The 16,834-nt window shown below is 50.7% G+C and overlaps 1 pseudogene; it reads right to left on the reverse strand.

The window, feature by feature from the left end:
- Nucleotides 1-16,834, reverse strand: part of LOC101548523 (coiled-coil domain-containing protein 122-like) — a 74,223-nt pseudogene that overhangs the window by 19,631 nt on the left and 37,758 nt on the right.

A 16,834-nucleotide genomic window follows, 5' to 3' on the forward strand; every position in this document is an offset into this window, starting at 1 on the left:
CCCTGGGGCTGTCCCGGGGGCTGATGGAGACCAGGTTCCTCGAAGGGCGCCAGGGAGACTGGGCTCCCCCTCAGGGCGGTTCTGAAGAGCGGACAAACAACCACACACGATTATATAAGATGTGCAAGGAAGTACGGATGGGAGACAGTGTTTCGCCAGACTGCCATTCAGGGATCAAGACTGAAGCCAGCCGGTGTTTTCATTTTCATTCATTCATTCATTCATTCGTTCATTTTTTATTGAGTCACTGTGAGAAACAGTTACAAAGCTGACCGTGGTTGGGTTTTGGTCCTCCAGTGTCCCAACTCCGTCCCTCCACTAACGCCCGGCCTTTCAAACACGCCCGCCCCAGGGCAGGTCAGGCTTCTGCGCCCGTCAGGAGCAAACCGCACCGGGCGTCTCTGGAGGCTTGGCAAGAAGCGTGAGTGTTGGGCATGGGCAGAAGCTGTGGCCTAGGACAGTTGTGGCCAAGGTGAAGCGCAGGTGCCCCAGGTGCCGTGATAATGCAGAAACACGTGTATGAGAAGGAGCCAGCGGGGGACGCGCTCCACGGTGCAGGAAAGCATCAGCAGATGCTCAGAATTGAGGGTGGACGTGTCAGATAGCCTGGGAGTCCTGCGGCCCAGAGGCAAACACCGTCTGCACTGTGGGTCAGAGGTGAGGGGGCTGTGGGTGCTGAGGAAGGAGCGGGGGTAGGAAAGGCAGGGGTGGGGCGGGGGGGGGGGGCCTGTTGCCTCAGGCAGGGAAGCAGCGGTTTTATGGGAGTCGGCACTGTGCGGGTTATCAAGTCAGCTCCTCATCGCAACTCTCAGTCGAAGAGAAAAGCTACCACGAAACGTTTAACCTTTAAAAAGAATTTTAGGGGCTGGAGCGATAGCACAGCGGGGAGGGCGTTTGCCTTGCATGTGGCCAACCCGGGTTCAAATCCCAGCATCCCATAGGGTCCCCTGAGCACTGCCAAGGGTAATTCCTGAGTGCAGAGCCAGGAGTAACCCCTGTGCATTGCTGAGTGTGACCCAAAAAGAAAAAAAAAAGAATTTTATTGTTTGTTGTAATATCCGTATTATTTTGAAATTACTCTGCATCTAGTAGAATAATGAACTATATGAATGCCATCACAGAATTAATAGAAAGGGAAAGGCACGAGATGAAAGTGATTAAAATATTAAAGTGAAAAAATGGAAATTTCTCTGAGAATCATCTCAGGGTTTATCGTTCAGAGGCGCATTCTCAGCGTGCAGGTGGGCAGTTCATCCCAGAGTGCCAAGGGCGACCCCGAGCGGTGGGCCTGCAGTGCCCGGCATCCCACCCTCTCAGGGACAGTGGAGCTGACGCAGGGAGTGAGAGGCCCTCAAGGTCTGTCCGGGGAAGCAGGTACGAAGGGATTCGATGCCGTGTGCTGTCTGTAAGCTCGGATACGTCAGTGAGAATTTATCAACCCGTATATATGTTTGATTCATTGCACGAATAAGTTCTAGTGGAGTTTTGTGAAATAGGGGTTGGACTGTAGACCATGACCTTTATTTACCTGCAATTTCCATCTTTCCCGAGATGGCTGAATGGCTTTTGTTGTTGTTGTTTATATAAGAGGAAACACAAATGCTGCAATCATCTCTATTAGCCTAGAATAGATTTTGGAAAATCAACACAATTGCAAGAATGAGAGTTATTTTTAAAGCCACAATAAGTCACAAAGTTAAAGCCTATTTCTCTCTCCCTCTGTCTTCTGTGTCTATGTGTGTGTCTCTGTGTGTGTGTGTGTGTCTGGGCCCGTCCCCTTCACCTACAAGCATCCCCTCCTCCCTCAGCACCCTCAGCACCCATCCTTCACCTACACACACCCCGGCCCAGAGAAGCAGCCCACGGACCTTTGCACGGGACAGGCTCTGGGTGGAAAAGCTCCCGCCCCGGGAACCTGGCGTGGCCAGGGGGCAGTACCCTGAGCCCTCGTCAGCATGCTCGTGTGGAGAGGAGCAGCTTCTTCCTTAAACGTTCCTCCTGAAGCACCCACAAACTTACCCTCACACGCCTGCCCTGTGGAGGCCAGGACGGGCGATCCCGGCCTCTGCCCTGTGGAGGCCAGGACGGGCGATCCCGGCCTCTCCCCTTGACGTGAACGGCCCTGCTGAGCTCTCCTGTTACTTCTCCTCGTCCTGGCTCTACTGTGCCAGTTTCTACTTTTACTAAACAACACCCATGGAATAAACAGCTCCTGCTCTTAGGCCTTTCCTTCTATCAAGGCAGAGCGTAGAGGGCCGGGAAGGGAACGTGACGGAATATTTCCCTGTACGTTGTTGTTCTGCTGGAGAGACACAGTTGCTTGCTCGGGAGAGACGAGGCACCGTATGAAAGGACTGAAGACACGCCGTGACATCAAAGGTGCCCGGATCATGACTGACACAGTGGCCACCGCTCCCAGCCCAGAGCCTGTCGGGGGTATTCGTACAGAGTGCTCGATGTGGTGAGTCATGAAGGTCCATTAACTCAGATGAGTTCAGACAGTAGATTAAACTGTGCTGCGGCCACCACTGACTCAACGATTTTGGGCAGAAATGTCTTTTGGCAATCATCCAGGAGAGGGTAGGAAATATTTTCAAAGTTAGGCAAACATCCTGGGTGGATCTCTCCACATGCCAGCGCGATTGAAGTCAGTGGTTGTATTTCCAGAGACGTTGTGTGCATCCCAGGGCTGGCTGCGGGTCAGGGGCCAGCTGGGAGCGTTGCCGGGGCGGGTAGAGAGGGCTTGGAGGAGACACAGGGTACCCCCGAGTACTGACCAAGTACACGGCAGAGCCTGGCAAGCTCCCTGTGGCGCATTCGATATGCCGAAAACAGTAACGAGTCTCCAATGGAGACCTAACTGGTGCCCGCTCAAGCGAATCGATGAACAACGGGACTACAGTGCTACTGTGCTACTTTCAGTAGTACCTAATCCAGAAGTTGTTCTCTTTCCCCTGAACTCTTGAGGAGTCTCATAATCCTCACTGCCACAGGATGCAGCTCAGATGTGCCAAGTTTACATCAAGGGAGCATCGGCTAAGAGTCGTTCACTGGAATGACCTGTTCAGCGCTTCCCAAACGCTGTTTCTTTAACTCGTCGTGATCAGGCCTGACCTTCAGACTCCTACGTGACAGAGGGCCTGGCCTGCTGGGGCACCATTGGCCCGGCCTGGGCACGCACGCAGGCCAGAGGGAGGAGGACAGAGACGGGCAGAGGAGGGAAAGGGAAAGCTTTCAGTTGGTGCCATGATGCCTATTTTCCAGGTCAGGAAATTGAGGCTCAAAGAGATTAAAATATTTATTCAAAACGTAATGACTCCGACCTTTTCCCTTCTCACTGTCTTCCCTTTAGCTGCTCCTAGCCAGTGTCTCAGGGCTGCCCTAGGATCGGGTTTTATTTACCAATAAAACCATTCTGTAATGCGAGTCATACATATTTTATGGGCACATCTGTCCATATATACGGGTGCGCAGCTCTGTCCTCGAGCTCCGCTGGCAAGCGAGACTGGCTCTGAGTCCCTTTGAGGACACCCGGCCATGTCCGGGCAGGGGCCTTGTCTGAGTGTGTGACGCCTCGGAGACCCTGGGAAAGCTTGTCCAGAGCCGGAGGGCTCCGAGACGTGTATTTCTCCTTTCAGTCACCTGCGTTTCTGTTCACACGTTCTTATTACCGTGAGAGTGAGGAATTATGTGGGGCTTGTGGGGGGGGAGGGCAGTGGCCACCCCAGCGATGCTGGCTCAGGGCTTACTCCTGGCTCTGCACTCAGGGGTCTCTCCAGTGAGGCTCGAGGGAAGGGACAGTGTGTGGTGCTAGGGATTGAACCTGGATTGGCCATGCACAAGTGCCACCCGGCCCCAAAGCATTGTGTGTGTGTGTGTGTGTGTGTGTGTGTGTGTGTGTGTGTTTAAAATAAGAAGTTATTGATACCTTCAGCCACTTTATGTGGAGAGTAAGCAGCTAATGACAGGTCAGGGTTGCAAACATTATTCTTATCACCTCCAGGCTTTTACCTTGAGCAAGGTACTGGCTGTGGATTTGTGGTAAATGGCTTCAACTATGTTGAGGAAAGTTCCTTCAAACCAATTTTATTGAGAGATTTTTTTTTAAATCATAAATGGGTATTGGCTCTTGCCAAATATGTTCTCTGGTGATTTTCTATTTTCCTTTTTATTGATATGGTGAATTATGTTGATTGAGTTGTGCATTAAACCATCCTTGCATCCAGGGGTGAATTCCACTTGGTCATGGTGTATGATCATCATGCATTTTTGGATTTTATTTGCTGGTATCGGGTTGAGGATCTGTTTCACTGGGGATATATCCCTGTAGCTCTGCTTTTTTGGGTGATGTCTCTGTCCACTTTTGACATCAGGATAACATTCGCCTCAAAACAGAAGCTATTTTCAAGGCTTTCAGTTTCTTCAAATTTCTGAAAGAGTTTGAAGAGGACTGGGGAGGAGTCTCTAAGGTTTAGAAGAGCTCACTTGAAAGCCTGGGCTTTTGTGTGGGGAGGCTTTTGCTTATTGTTACTATTTCGATCAAGTAATTTGCCTGTTCAGGAACTCTCTTTCCTCTTGATTCAACCTTGGAAGGCTATAGTATCCATACATTTATCCATTTCTTTCAGATTCTCCAGTTTTGTGGCATAAAGGTTTTCAGAGTAATTCCTGAAGCTCCTTTGATTTTCTGCGCTCACTGTGTGACTTCGTTCATTTCTGATTCAGTATATTCCAGTTCTTCTCTCTGTGAGTCTTGCATTTAGCAACCCATTTAGGGTTGTCAATCTTGTTTGCTATTCTTTTTAAAGAGCCATCTCTTGATTTAATTGATCTTTTGGATTGCTTTTCATGATGTGTGTTTCATTAGTTTCTGCCCTAATTTTATTATTTCTTTTTCTGCTTGCTTTGGGTGATTTTTGTTGGTCCTTCTCCAGCCGCTGAAGCGGAGTGGTTGGGTTATTTATGTGGCCCTTTCCTGCTTCCTAATGAACACTCGTACCTTTTTATCTTCACTGGAACATTCTCTGCTGACTCTCCAACTACCCAGTAAGGGAGCCAGCAAGTCACGAAGAATTTATTTAATGTGCAGGAAGCTGTAAACACAGAATTCTGTGCCCCAGAAACCCTCCTGCACCGTGCCAGTCCCGAGAGCCCGAGACTGCAGGGGAAGGACTCCCTTCCTGGGCAGGTGCTGCCGCAGGGCCCCGCCGGAGTCCTGGAAACCGCCAGGACACAGACGGCCACAGGCCCTGCACCCGGACAGGCCGAGTCCCACTGTGCTCCCGCGCCCGCTCCCATCCTCCCCTCTCCCTGCAGCCTCAGCTGCTGCTTCCTGCCTTCCCCCACACAGGGGCCCTTCCCCTCCCCCTTCCCCATGGACCCCAGCACAGCCACACCAGGCATGGGGGGGTCTCAAGAGGGGGAGGGTTCTACTGGAAAGGAACCGAGAGGTCACAGGCTGAGAGATATCAGAAGGCTTTCCAATGCCTTCCCACTCTCCAGCGGGGCCTGGCTCTCTCCCACCCTCACACAGCGCCTGACTCTCACCCTCACACAATACCTGACTCTCACCCTCACACAGCACCTGTCTCTCACCCTCACACAATACCTGACTCTCACCTCACACAGAGCCTGACTCTCTCCCACCCTCACACAGCGCCTGACTCTCTCTCACCCTCACACAATACCTGACTCTCACCCTCACACAGTGCCTGTCTCTCACCTTCACACAGCGCCTAACTCTCTCCTCACCCTCACACAGCGCCTGACTCTCTCCCACCCTCACACAGCGCCTGACTCTCTCCTCACCCTCACACAGCGCCTGACTCTCTCCCACCCTCACACAGCGCCTGACTCTCTCTCACCCTCACACAGCGCCTGACTCTCTCCCACCCTCACGCAGCACCTGTCTCTCACCCTCACGCAGCACCTGACTCTCACCCTCACACAGCTCCTGACTCTCCTCTCCCTTACACAGCCCCTGACTTTCACGCTCTCACCAACATCTGGCTCTCTCCTCACTCACCCTCACACCATGCCTGACTCTCCTTATTCTCACACCACTAAAGCTTGCATTCCAGAGTTTCCAGCGGCTGAGAGGAGTGTGATCCAGCCTGGCGACTGGAGTCCAACACCCTTTCATTTAGCCCCCTTGGTGAGTTGGTTTTTCTATACCTCAACATCATCATCTGAGAAATGGAAATTATTCATCAGTAATTATCAATGTTAAGTCAATTAAATGAGATGATGCATACAAAATATTGAGCTCTGGGTAAATCACAGGTAAAGGTCATTACAAAGCACTCAAAGGCAATACTCTGAGGAGGTCTTGCGTTCCTCTGCAGTCTCATTCTGGAGTCTAATTTGCTCAATAAAATTCACTTTACATAGATTGTACAAAGATGAACTTCATCTGAGTTTAGATCTCATTTATCAAGACTGAAATATGAGTAAATGAATTATATTAACCTATTGTGGAGTTCTCAGAAGTTAAATCCACATTCAAGTAAAAGCACAGAACATTATTATGATTAAATATAAGAGAATTTTGGTTCCATGTTAGCTTTCCCGTAAAAGTGATTAGCAAGATGTGACTCACTAGACCTCCAACTCAAAGGGAGTTTTCTCAGAAAAATTATTACAAATAGATAATAAGGTTTTCATGGGCCCACCTTTCAAATGCTACATTATTTTTTGACATTTCTATTTTAATAGTTTTTTTAAAATCTCAGTCCATTTGGACTGCACCAATTTAATTTTAAAATTTTGTGTTTCCAGTTTGCTTTAATTTGTTAGTTACAAATATGAATTAAATATGTACTAGAACTTAACCACCTTTGGGACAAATATTTGCATAATTGCTTAGTGACTCTTGTTTTTGTGGCAGTTTCTTCTGGAACATCTCTTCCTGAGATACGGAGGTTCAACCAAGTTGGAAATGATCCCTTTTGCTATACAAATTTAACTTCCATTTTTTGTACCCAATGTGTACCTGGGTCGAGAAATCAACATGAGGAATGACTTGGTGCCAGAACTGCGCAGGAGGAAGAGAGCAGCGTGGAATGCCTTCAAGAGCGTTGAAGAGGTGGTTAAGAGAATGAAGAACCTCCGACTCTGGGCACATCTTTTCAATTCCACCATTATTCCTGCACTAACATATGCCTCAGAGACCTGGGCCTTGTGCAAACAGGATGAGAACGCTATTCGGGTATCCCAAAGAGGAATCGAAAGAGCTATGCTGGGAATATCATGTCTCACTCAAGTGAGAGAAGGAATCCGGAGTTCTGACCTCCGTCGACGGTCAAAAATCAGGGATGCTGTCTTGTTTGCCAAGGCGTCGAAAATCAGATGGGCCGGTCATGTAATTCGATTCAGAGATGACCGCTGGACTAGAGCTGTTACTGACTGGATTCCACGGGACATCAGAAGACCTCGTGGCCGCCCTCCAACTAGATGGTCAGATTTCTTCGTCAAACCCCTGAATGAATGATTTGAGGCTCTTCCTGTTCCTGGAGCGAGCAGGTATCATTGGGTTACACTAGCTCGAGACAGGGACAAATGGAGATGTTACTGGCGCCCACTCGAGCAAATCGAAGATCAGCGGGACTACAAGTGGTACCCTAATGTTCTGTGCTGTTTCCCATTTGGAAACTCATTTTGTTTGTGGGTACTTGAGATGACAGAGACGTTACCAAGAAGTGTCCAATAAACCACAGCACTTCCCCTCGCACTGGGGAAGTGTTCATTTGGACGGCCGGGTGTTCCCCGAGCGTAAAGACGGAGTGTGCTTTGCACACTTTTATCCAGAGTTCCCCACCCTGCTGTCCGGTGAGTCTGGAATTAGGGCTGTGGAGTCTGAAACTCGGGGGTGAGCGTCACTGGACTCAGAAGAACCCTGAGCCACCTCCGTTTCCGCTGTAGCAGAGGAGACGCCCACGGGGAAGGACAGGCCAGGTTCCTTCTGGGGTGAGGGGACACACGAGGCAGCTGGCTGCATGCAGGGCGCGCAGCCCCTCTGCCGGGAGGGAGGGAGCGCCAGCTGAGCACTCTACAAAGAGCATCTCGCCACAGAGATCCCAAGCTGCACTGGAAGTCCTCACTGTTGTCTCCTCTCTGCCCAGGACTTGGAATCAGTTACCAGAAATCTTGTTCCAGCATTTCTGTATAAAACGTCTGTAAAAATTGTGAAGCAAGGACTTAGGGAAGAAGCCCCGGATGGGGTAGTCTCCCTGACCCCGGTCTCCGGAAGGGAGGTCTGTCTCGCTACCTGCTCAAGGCTCCAGAGAATCACAGAACATTTTTTTTAGGTTAAAATAAACTTTTATTTTAAAATCTCATTAAATGTTAAGAGAATTATATATAATTCACAAATTTTTAACAACTCTCCATCCTTATCCAATCGTGATGCTTTCTATGCAGACTTAGAAATTTTGCAGCAAAATAGGGTCAACAATGAATTTCATTTTTTAAAGCATCACAATGCTTCACAATGCTAACTGAGGTAAAGCAACGCTTACAACTGAAGACTTGGCATGCATGTAAGTACTGAATCACTCACCTCTGTAGCCAGGGACTGAATCCTGAGCCTGAAGCCCCGACGCTCACGGGGCAATTGCTCTACAACTGAGCTACGTTCCCCGTCTCCATCCACAATTTTTATCTCTCACAGAAGAAATTTCGAGAAAACTGCAGAGCAGCTACTTTTCTCCTCTGCCAATGAGCAGCGTGAAGGCAGAGCCCCTTTTCCTTTGGGTTTCAGTGGGATTCAAAACTCTTCTTGGATATTTCAAATCCTTATGAAAAGAAGTTGCTTTAAAGCAACTACTAGGCCATATCAGACTCCGGCAAAGCTTAGCGAGTTTTCTTTTATACACATTTTTAAGCTCTTTGGCTCAAAACAGTAAACCTTAGATAGCACCTTTTCTTGCTGAAATGGAATAGGTGTTACCTACTTATCTACATTTGCTTTAATTTAATGTTAGTCGATAACTATGTGGTAAGTAGGGAAAACAAAAGATAAATGTGAGATGTTTCCTTCCCAGAAAGTCCGTGTTGTGTGAGAACAGTTTTGAGAAATGGGAACAGTAAGGTAGGGCAATAAATCATCCTAGCACTCGGGGCCGTGCAGAGAGGAAAAGGCTTGGCAATCTGAGAAGAGATATTGCATGATCAAAACCCAGACCATGATCTCCGTAAGGCGTGGCATGAAATTGTTCTGTCTCCAGGGAACTTCTACTGTGCAACCTGTGAATTAGTACCGTGCCCAAGTGCTTCCTACATCGAACATGGGCCTCTAACGCAGTCAGTGTTGCTCTAGAAACAGTTGGTGGAATATAACCCCTGTCCTGAACGTAATGCAGACAGAGAAACTCGAGTCCGAATGACGGCAGAGATAGAACGCTCTGCCCACAGAGACATCACAGCCCAGCACCGTGGAAGCCTGCCGGAGATGGCCTTCCCGGTGGAGGCTGAGGGCGGCACCCGAGGGTGAAGTCCACCCGTGCGGCCCCGAGGAGCCACACCTCCACCCCCTCTTCTGTAAGCCCGCCTCAGTGGGAGGTGTGTGAGAGACTCTCCACAGTGTCGCCTGAGGGCTGTGCGAGTCCCAGCCGGCACTTGCTCAAGTTTGCTGCTAGTCGCCTCTCCTGGCCAGCGGGCGAGGAAGTGGACCTCGGGAAAGTCCCTGTCCAGAACTTCACGTTAGGAGGCAACACTGGGCCAGGGAGAGAAAAGAACTGTGTTGTACGACAAAGTGTGCACAGGTTCCAGAAGGAAACAGTCAAGCAGGAAAGAGGGCATCCACAGTCTTCCTCTCAGTAGCTGTCAGGCTGCTGCCCAGTTGTCCACTCAGGACAGAATCGTGTGTGTCCGTAGGGCTGATTCCTTTCATCTTCATCTCCTGACTTAGCCAACCTCTCCTGGTCTAGAAGATCCACGCGGGCCCTTTTTAGGGTCTTTGCTGCAGTCTGGAGGTTGGTGGCCAGAGAGTCAGAGAAGCTAATTCATAGGACTTTTGTCCTGGCAATTCTCTATTCTGTTCATTGATTGGCATCAGTATCAAATGTACTTAAAGGTATTAGTCTCAGAATGCTGGATTCTTTTTTTTTTAATTTATTCTTTTATTGAATCACCATGTGGAAAGTTACAAAGCTATACTGTGATTCTTGGTGGTGGAATATGTGCACTGGTGAAGGGATGGGTGTTCGAGCATTGTATAACTGAGACTTAAACATTAGAATGCTGGATTCTTAAATGAAGTAGCGTGGGGGAGGAAGAAGCAGGAGGAGACTCAGAGGAGAATGGAGACGGGAATGGAATAAACTGCAACTGAGACCAACCAGCCTGGCCCTCATTCCTTCCTTCGCCTGCCTCGCCATCGCCATCAACCTCCCCGGGGTGGGGAAGTGGCGTGAGACTACTGATTGCGGGCGGCGGGAGAGATAGAGCGCCACTGCCCTGTGCCCTGTGCCCCACTTTTTGTGTGTTTACACACTTAAATGGGGCCAAATATATTGTTTCATACTTATTATGAACTTTCACTCAATAATGTGGGTCTGCGAAGAAGCGGAAGCTGCTGTCGTACAGCTCAGCCCTGGTCAGTGTCCCTCTGAAGGCCTCCCTTCGGGCCGTGCATCCCTCTAAAGGGGGGCTATTTCTTGGACCAGGTCTCCATGGGGAAAGCCGAAGCCATTATATGTATGGAAAGAAAAATATCAAGAATTTCAGTGTCACTGTTCGAAGGCCAACAAAGCCAAGATTAGGGAACCTTGTCAGAAAATCTGGACCTCGAGGGTTTCACGTAAACAACTGACAGTCCTGGCTGCCAGCAGGGCTGCAAGAGAGGCACAGAAGAAGGCCCGTGGGCCAGGCCGTCTCCTCTCTTTCCCAGGTCTTGTCTTCATCTCCTGACTCTGCTTTCTGTCCAGTAGACTACTTAAATTCTTAATATTTCCCTTTCCATAGTGTGGCTTCCACCCAAATATACGGTCGACTAATTTTCAGTAGAGGAGCTGGGTGCATAAAGTGAAGTAAAGAAAACCCCTTCAACTGGATTCCCACATGTTAAAAACATGAAGCTGGGTCCTTGTCTCACACCTCACACAAGTCATTTCAACGTGGATCCAAGATCTTGAGATCAGACCAGAATCCATAAAAGACACTGAGGAAAATATAGGCAGGATGCTCCAACACTTGGGCCTCAAAGATATTTCCAATGATATGGTTTCATTTCAGAGGCAACAGAAGCAAAAATAAACAGGTGGGACTCCCTCCTTCTTTTTCATGACAAAAGGAACAGGGGCTAAAACTAAAGAATTCCCAGCTGAATGGGAGAGAATACTTGCACTCAACACGCCAGATAAAGGGTTAATATCTAAAATATGTAAAGCACTATGAAGATCAATGGCAAAAAAATTCAAAACTGTATCAAAAAATGGAAGGAGAAAGTGAAGTCAGTTCTCTGAAGAGGACAAATGGTTGACCAAAAGACACATGAAGTGCTTGTCATGACCTACTGTCATGGAAACTAACTCAAGAAAACAATGCGCTATCCCCTCACACCTATGAGAATGGAACATATCAGAGTAGCTGTGATGCGTCTAATGTCACAGATGTGATGAGAGAGAAACTCTCCCCCCTCGAGGGGGGAGTGCTGTCTGGTGCACCCCCTGTGGAAAACGGCACAGAGATTTCTCATAAAAGCAAGAATAGAGCTTCCATGCGACCCACCAGTTACATCTGCAAGACACAAAAGGACACTTGCACACCACGATTTGTTGTAGCACATAGCACAGTAGCTAAGGTGCAGAACCAACCTGTGTGTCCAATGGCAGGTGAGCGGATCATGAAGCGACGTCCACAGTGCAATACTCCACTGCTGCAATGGGCGGTAAATGAAAACAGAAGAAGAAGGACGAACACGGGTGGTCTCACTCACCTATGACTTATAGAATAACAGGCTGATGGGGCGCAAAGTACCAAAATGGGGAACCTAGATCACACTTGACTCTAGATTCTAGAAATAAGAAGGTAGGGAAGGAAAGAAACTGGGGTGGGGGTGTAAGAATAGGTAGTAACAAGAGCAGGGCCCGGGAGCCCCTAGTTCATCAGCACTGTAGAGGCGGGTTTTGTATTTGTATATGTCTGAGACACAGAGCATTGCACAAGGAAACCCAAACTACAGATGCTGAACCTTCAGGGAGGGGTGTCAGGAGCCCGGGGACATTGGTGGGCAGAGGTGACACTGATGTGGGGATCGTGCTGGAACATGCATGCCTGAAACTGTCCTCAACATCTCTTAAGTCACATACATTAATTTAAATATATATCAACAATATATATTCAAGATGTTCAGTAGTTTGAGATCCCTCTCTGTCTAACGATCATCGATTTAAAGAAGGCCTTTGATTCTGTTGAAGCGTTCATCGAAGCCCTGGCCAAACTGGGCATTCAAACTCAGTACATCAAGATCCTCCGTGAGTTGTATTGCGGATTCACCACCAGGATCTCACCATTCTACAAGGAAGTGATCACTGATGAGGGGCTTGGCAGGGTGATACCATTTCACTGAAACTCTTCAGTGCTGCTTTTGAGAACATCATGCGACGACTGGAATGGGAAGGAATGGGAGTGAAGATAGACAGTCGGCAATTACACCACCTCCCCTTCGCTGATGACATCGTTCTCATAACACCAAACATTAGCCAAGTGACACAAAGGCTGGCTGACTTTGAGCGTGAGTGTGGAAAGGTCTGTCGGACTTTTCCACACTCAGCTGACTACAGCTGAATCTCAGCAAAATGATGTTCATGAAAAACAAACTAGTCCCTGACGTTCCATTTGCTCTCAACGGAACGAACATCTCCAAATGCAGCAGCTATGTGTACCTGGGTCGAGAACTCAACATGAGGAACGACTTGGCGCCAGAACTGCGCAGGAGGAAGAGAGCAATGTGGAACTGTTGACGGAGGTCAGAATCGCAGACATGCACCAGACCTGGAGTGATCACAGTCGGCACTGGGAGCAAGCTGTCCTTGCTGGTTTAGTTTGGGGCACGCACCCAGAAGTACGAAGGGCTCCCTCCTGACTCTACTCCTGGTAGAGGTTGGAGAATTACTCACCGTGCTGGGGATCAAACCTTGCCTGCCGTTCTGCCTCTCTGGATAACCTCTGTCCTTCAGGATGGGCGCGTTCTCGGGGCAGAGGTAGACTTCCTGCAGAACGAGCGGTTGTGCTTTACAGGAGGACAAACTGACTCATCTAGAAAATAGATGGCTGCAGATTAGATCCTGTTCCTGATACACTGGTCTCACGGACACAGTTGTAATAACCCGAGTAGAAGCATTTATTGACATGAGGTCAAAGTCCAGCTTTTATCTGACTGGCGTGATACAGGAAGTAAACATGAAAGGAGCTCTGACAAGGAAACCTGCGACTGAAGTATTGGAAAGGACGGGATTAAATCCTGCCAATTAAAGCAGCAACTATGGTCTGAGAAAAATGAAAGTTCTGTCAGCTTCATTAAAATTTCAGTTTTATCTGACGTCAGCAAAGATAGGGGTCAAATGTTACGGGATTATGTAGATTGTATCGAGAGCCGTGAGTTAGTGAATAGAGTGACCCAAAGCAAGCGGCGAGCTTCTGGGAAGGAGGAAAGCTGGAGACGTGGGAAAAGCAACGCTGTCCTCTTCCTGAGGAGGCTGGCGGCCTGGTCCACCCCCCTGGCCCTGCCCGGCCGTCCTCCCACCTGTCAGCACCTTTCTGGGTGTGAGTCGGGAGCGTGCCCACTGGCCAGCAGTCACGGCGCTGTGGCTTCTAACCCTGCAAGTCTGCGCGCGGGCCCTGGCGGTCCTTGCTCGGCCTGTCACCAACGTCCTTCGTGGGGGTCTTCTGCCAAGGGGCCAGGGCTGTGTTTGTCTTCTGATGCCTTTTCCAGAGGCCCAACTTAGGAAACTGTGACGAAGCTGAAGCCGTCGTGTGTGTGTCCTGTGGGCACTGGAGGTGGAGCCTCTGCCAGCAGGACCCAGGGCTGGGGACAAACGTGCCCTCGGTTGGACAGGACCCACCGTGGGTGCTCCCAGCTTCTGTGTCATTAGGCTCCTGGCAACCCTCAGAGCCTGACAGACTGAGGAACCCGAGAGCTTAGAGTTCTCTTGATTCTCACTCTCTTTTCGTTTGGATGAGAGGGATTGTGCCGCTTCTGACGGGGTCACCCACAGCGTTTCTTTTTTCTTTAAATTTTTTATTAGTGAGTCGCCGTGAGGTACAGTTACAAACTTATGAACTTCCGTGTTTGCATTTCAGTCATACAGTGATCGTTCACCCATCCCTCCACCAGTGCCCATTCTCCTCCACCAATGATCCCAGTATCCCTCCCACCACCCCTACCCCATCCCCCTCCACCCCACCCTGCCTCTGTGGCAGGGCATTCACTTTTGTTCCCTCTCCTTTTGGGTGTTGTAGTTTGCAACAGAGGTATTGAGTGGCCTTCATGTTCGGTCTATAGTCTACTTTCAGCACGCAAGTTTCAACCCGAATGGGTCCTCCCAACATCCTCTACTTGGCGTTCCCTTCTCTATCTGGCTGCCTTTTCTTTTTTTTTTTAACTTTAAATGAAAAAAAATTAGTGAAATTTACTTAGAGAAATGTGAAGAAAGAGAGAGAGATGTTTAAGGGAAAATTTGCCAGGAATACGTACCTTGGGTTGAGATGTGAACCCGTCTCCAGCAAACAAGGTACTTGCCTCGGTGCAGCTGGGACCCCTGAGCCCAGTCTCTCGGCTGCCCTTTCCCTCAGCACGTGAGGCCGCTGTCCAAGCTCACCCACGGCGTTTCTGAAGCACGTCGCCCGTGAGCAGCATCTGCCCGGGGAGCCGCACTGGAGTCCCCAGCTGTCAGAAATCCCACTGGGTTTTAGTGTGGTTTGGTTGGGTGGGCTTTGTTCTTGGGTTTTGGTGTGACTTGGTTTGCTGTGGTCTTGGCTTTTGTTGTGGTTTAGTTTTTAAGGCTGCACCAAAGCTCTTCACCAAGACAAAGCCACCAACCGCCCGGAATTTAAGTAGCAATCTCTGGCATTTATCCTCACGCCTGTGGCGACGGCCAGGTTCTTAGCGTGTCCTCAATATGTGCTTCCTTTCTGGGCCCACCAGAGCATGGTGGTGTGGGCAGCCACGCCGGAAACGTCCTCGGCACTACCCTCCCGCCTCCAGGTCGGTTCCGGGTCAAGGCTATTCTGCTCCTGCTATCAGACTCGTTACCACGACGCACGTTATCACAAAGCACGTCGATCACGGCAAACTCTCTAGGTGGTCGCAAACGCTTTCACTCTTGGTTTTATTTCGCTCTCCCTGGAGAGGTCTGGAAGAGTTCGCAACCCCAGCTCCTCACACTACAGGGCAACTAGAAAGCCCCCGTCTTGTCTGGCTCTCTCGCGGAAGGCGGATCTGGGCGGCCCTTCACTAAGCCAGAGGAGGTGACCGGGTCCCAGGGAGACGGGACGGTGGTGTGAGAGCAGAGGCGCCCGGGGACTGGACTGTCTTCTTGAAGGATGAAAGATCCAGAAACACACACGAGTCAGTGTTTGCTGAGGATCCTTCGTCCTGAAGGCCTGGACGGGGCTGGGGGTCCCTCCGACTGTGAGTGTGGCCGTGCCTCTCTGCTCGGCTTTTCCCAGAAGTCTCCTCTGGGAAGTCCGGCCTCCGTGGGGCTCCAGGGCCTGTCAGCGGAGGAGCTGCTCCAAGCCCAGCGCGGGAAGAGACACTCGGGAAGAGCAGCGTGACCCGGAGCCGACGGACGGACCCCGAGGCAGGGCTGTGGGAGGGGGGGCTCTGTGTGGAGGCACGTGCACGGGCAGCAGCTGGGGTGATGCCGCAGGTTTATCCGGGCTGGCACCCGGGGAGGGCTGCTCTGCTCAGGCCCCTGCCAGCCCCCCCAAAGGGAAGAAATCTAGCCTGCATGGCTGTGGTCTCTGCGCGGTGGGAGACTGTGGGAGAAGTTGGGTTGGCCGCAGCCTGGAGCCTCCCCGGCTGACCCCAAGGCCCACGCCCAGTGAGACCACAGAGGTCTGGGGAGGAGGGTCCCCCAGGCTCCTCCTTGGGGCAGAGATAAGGGGCGTTTCGACCCCATTCCCTTCCACGTCTCTCTCCCGTTCCCGGGCTCAGCCCGACCTCCGTCTGATTGCTCGGGCATCTGGGTGCCAGCCCGGCTCTCGGCCAGGTCGGTGGGGGCGTGTGAGCAGAGGGTGCGGGTGGATGGAGCTGCTGGTGGTGCCTGCCCGGTGCCCAGGGAGTAGCTGGACAGGCACCAGTCAGGCCCGCGTCCTCTCTTCCCCGGGGACGCAGGGTGCAGGCCTTGCTTGCGTCTCCCCACGCAGTTCAGATGCGGTAGAGAAACAGAGCAGACCCGGAAAGCAACTCCCGAAAGGCTGTTCCGGGCAGAAGGAAGCCCAGGGAGGCGGGTGGGCACCGTGTGTCCGTCGGGGAGTCCAGCGTGGGGGACGCAGCAGTGGGCGACTCCCGATGGCCTGGTGTGTGACTTCTGAAAATTAGCGTAGTTCCCAAAAACAAAAGCAGAAGCTGAAAGGTGGGATAAAGTCCTGTCTTCTTCTGCTGCTAGAACGTTCCTTGTTCCAGGGTCTCTGAGAACGTCGCTTCCCAGGGGTCGTGGGAATTCAGTGACGACAGCAGGGGAGTCTCAGCTGTGCCGTGACACGGCCACGTCTTCGCGCCTGAGCAGGCGACCAGCCCGGGGAGGCCCTTTCAGCTCCCCCAGGCCTCAGAGGTCTCTGCAGGGTCCTCCGCCGGGGAGGGAACTTCAGCTCCGCAGAGCTGCTGGGATTC

Source organism: Sorex araneus, chromosome 6, assembly GCF_027595985.1.
Source record: "Sorex araneus isolate mSorAra2 chromosome 6, mSorAra2.pri, whole genome shotgun sequence".
Taxonomy (NCBI): domain Eukaryota; kingdom Metazoa; phylum Chordata; class Mammalia; order Eulipotyphla; family Soricidae; genus Sorex; species Sorex araneus.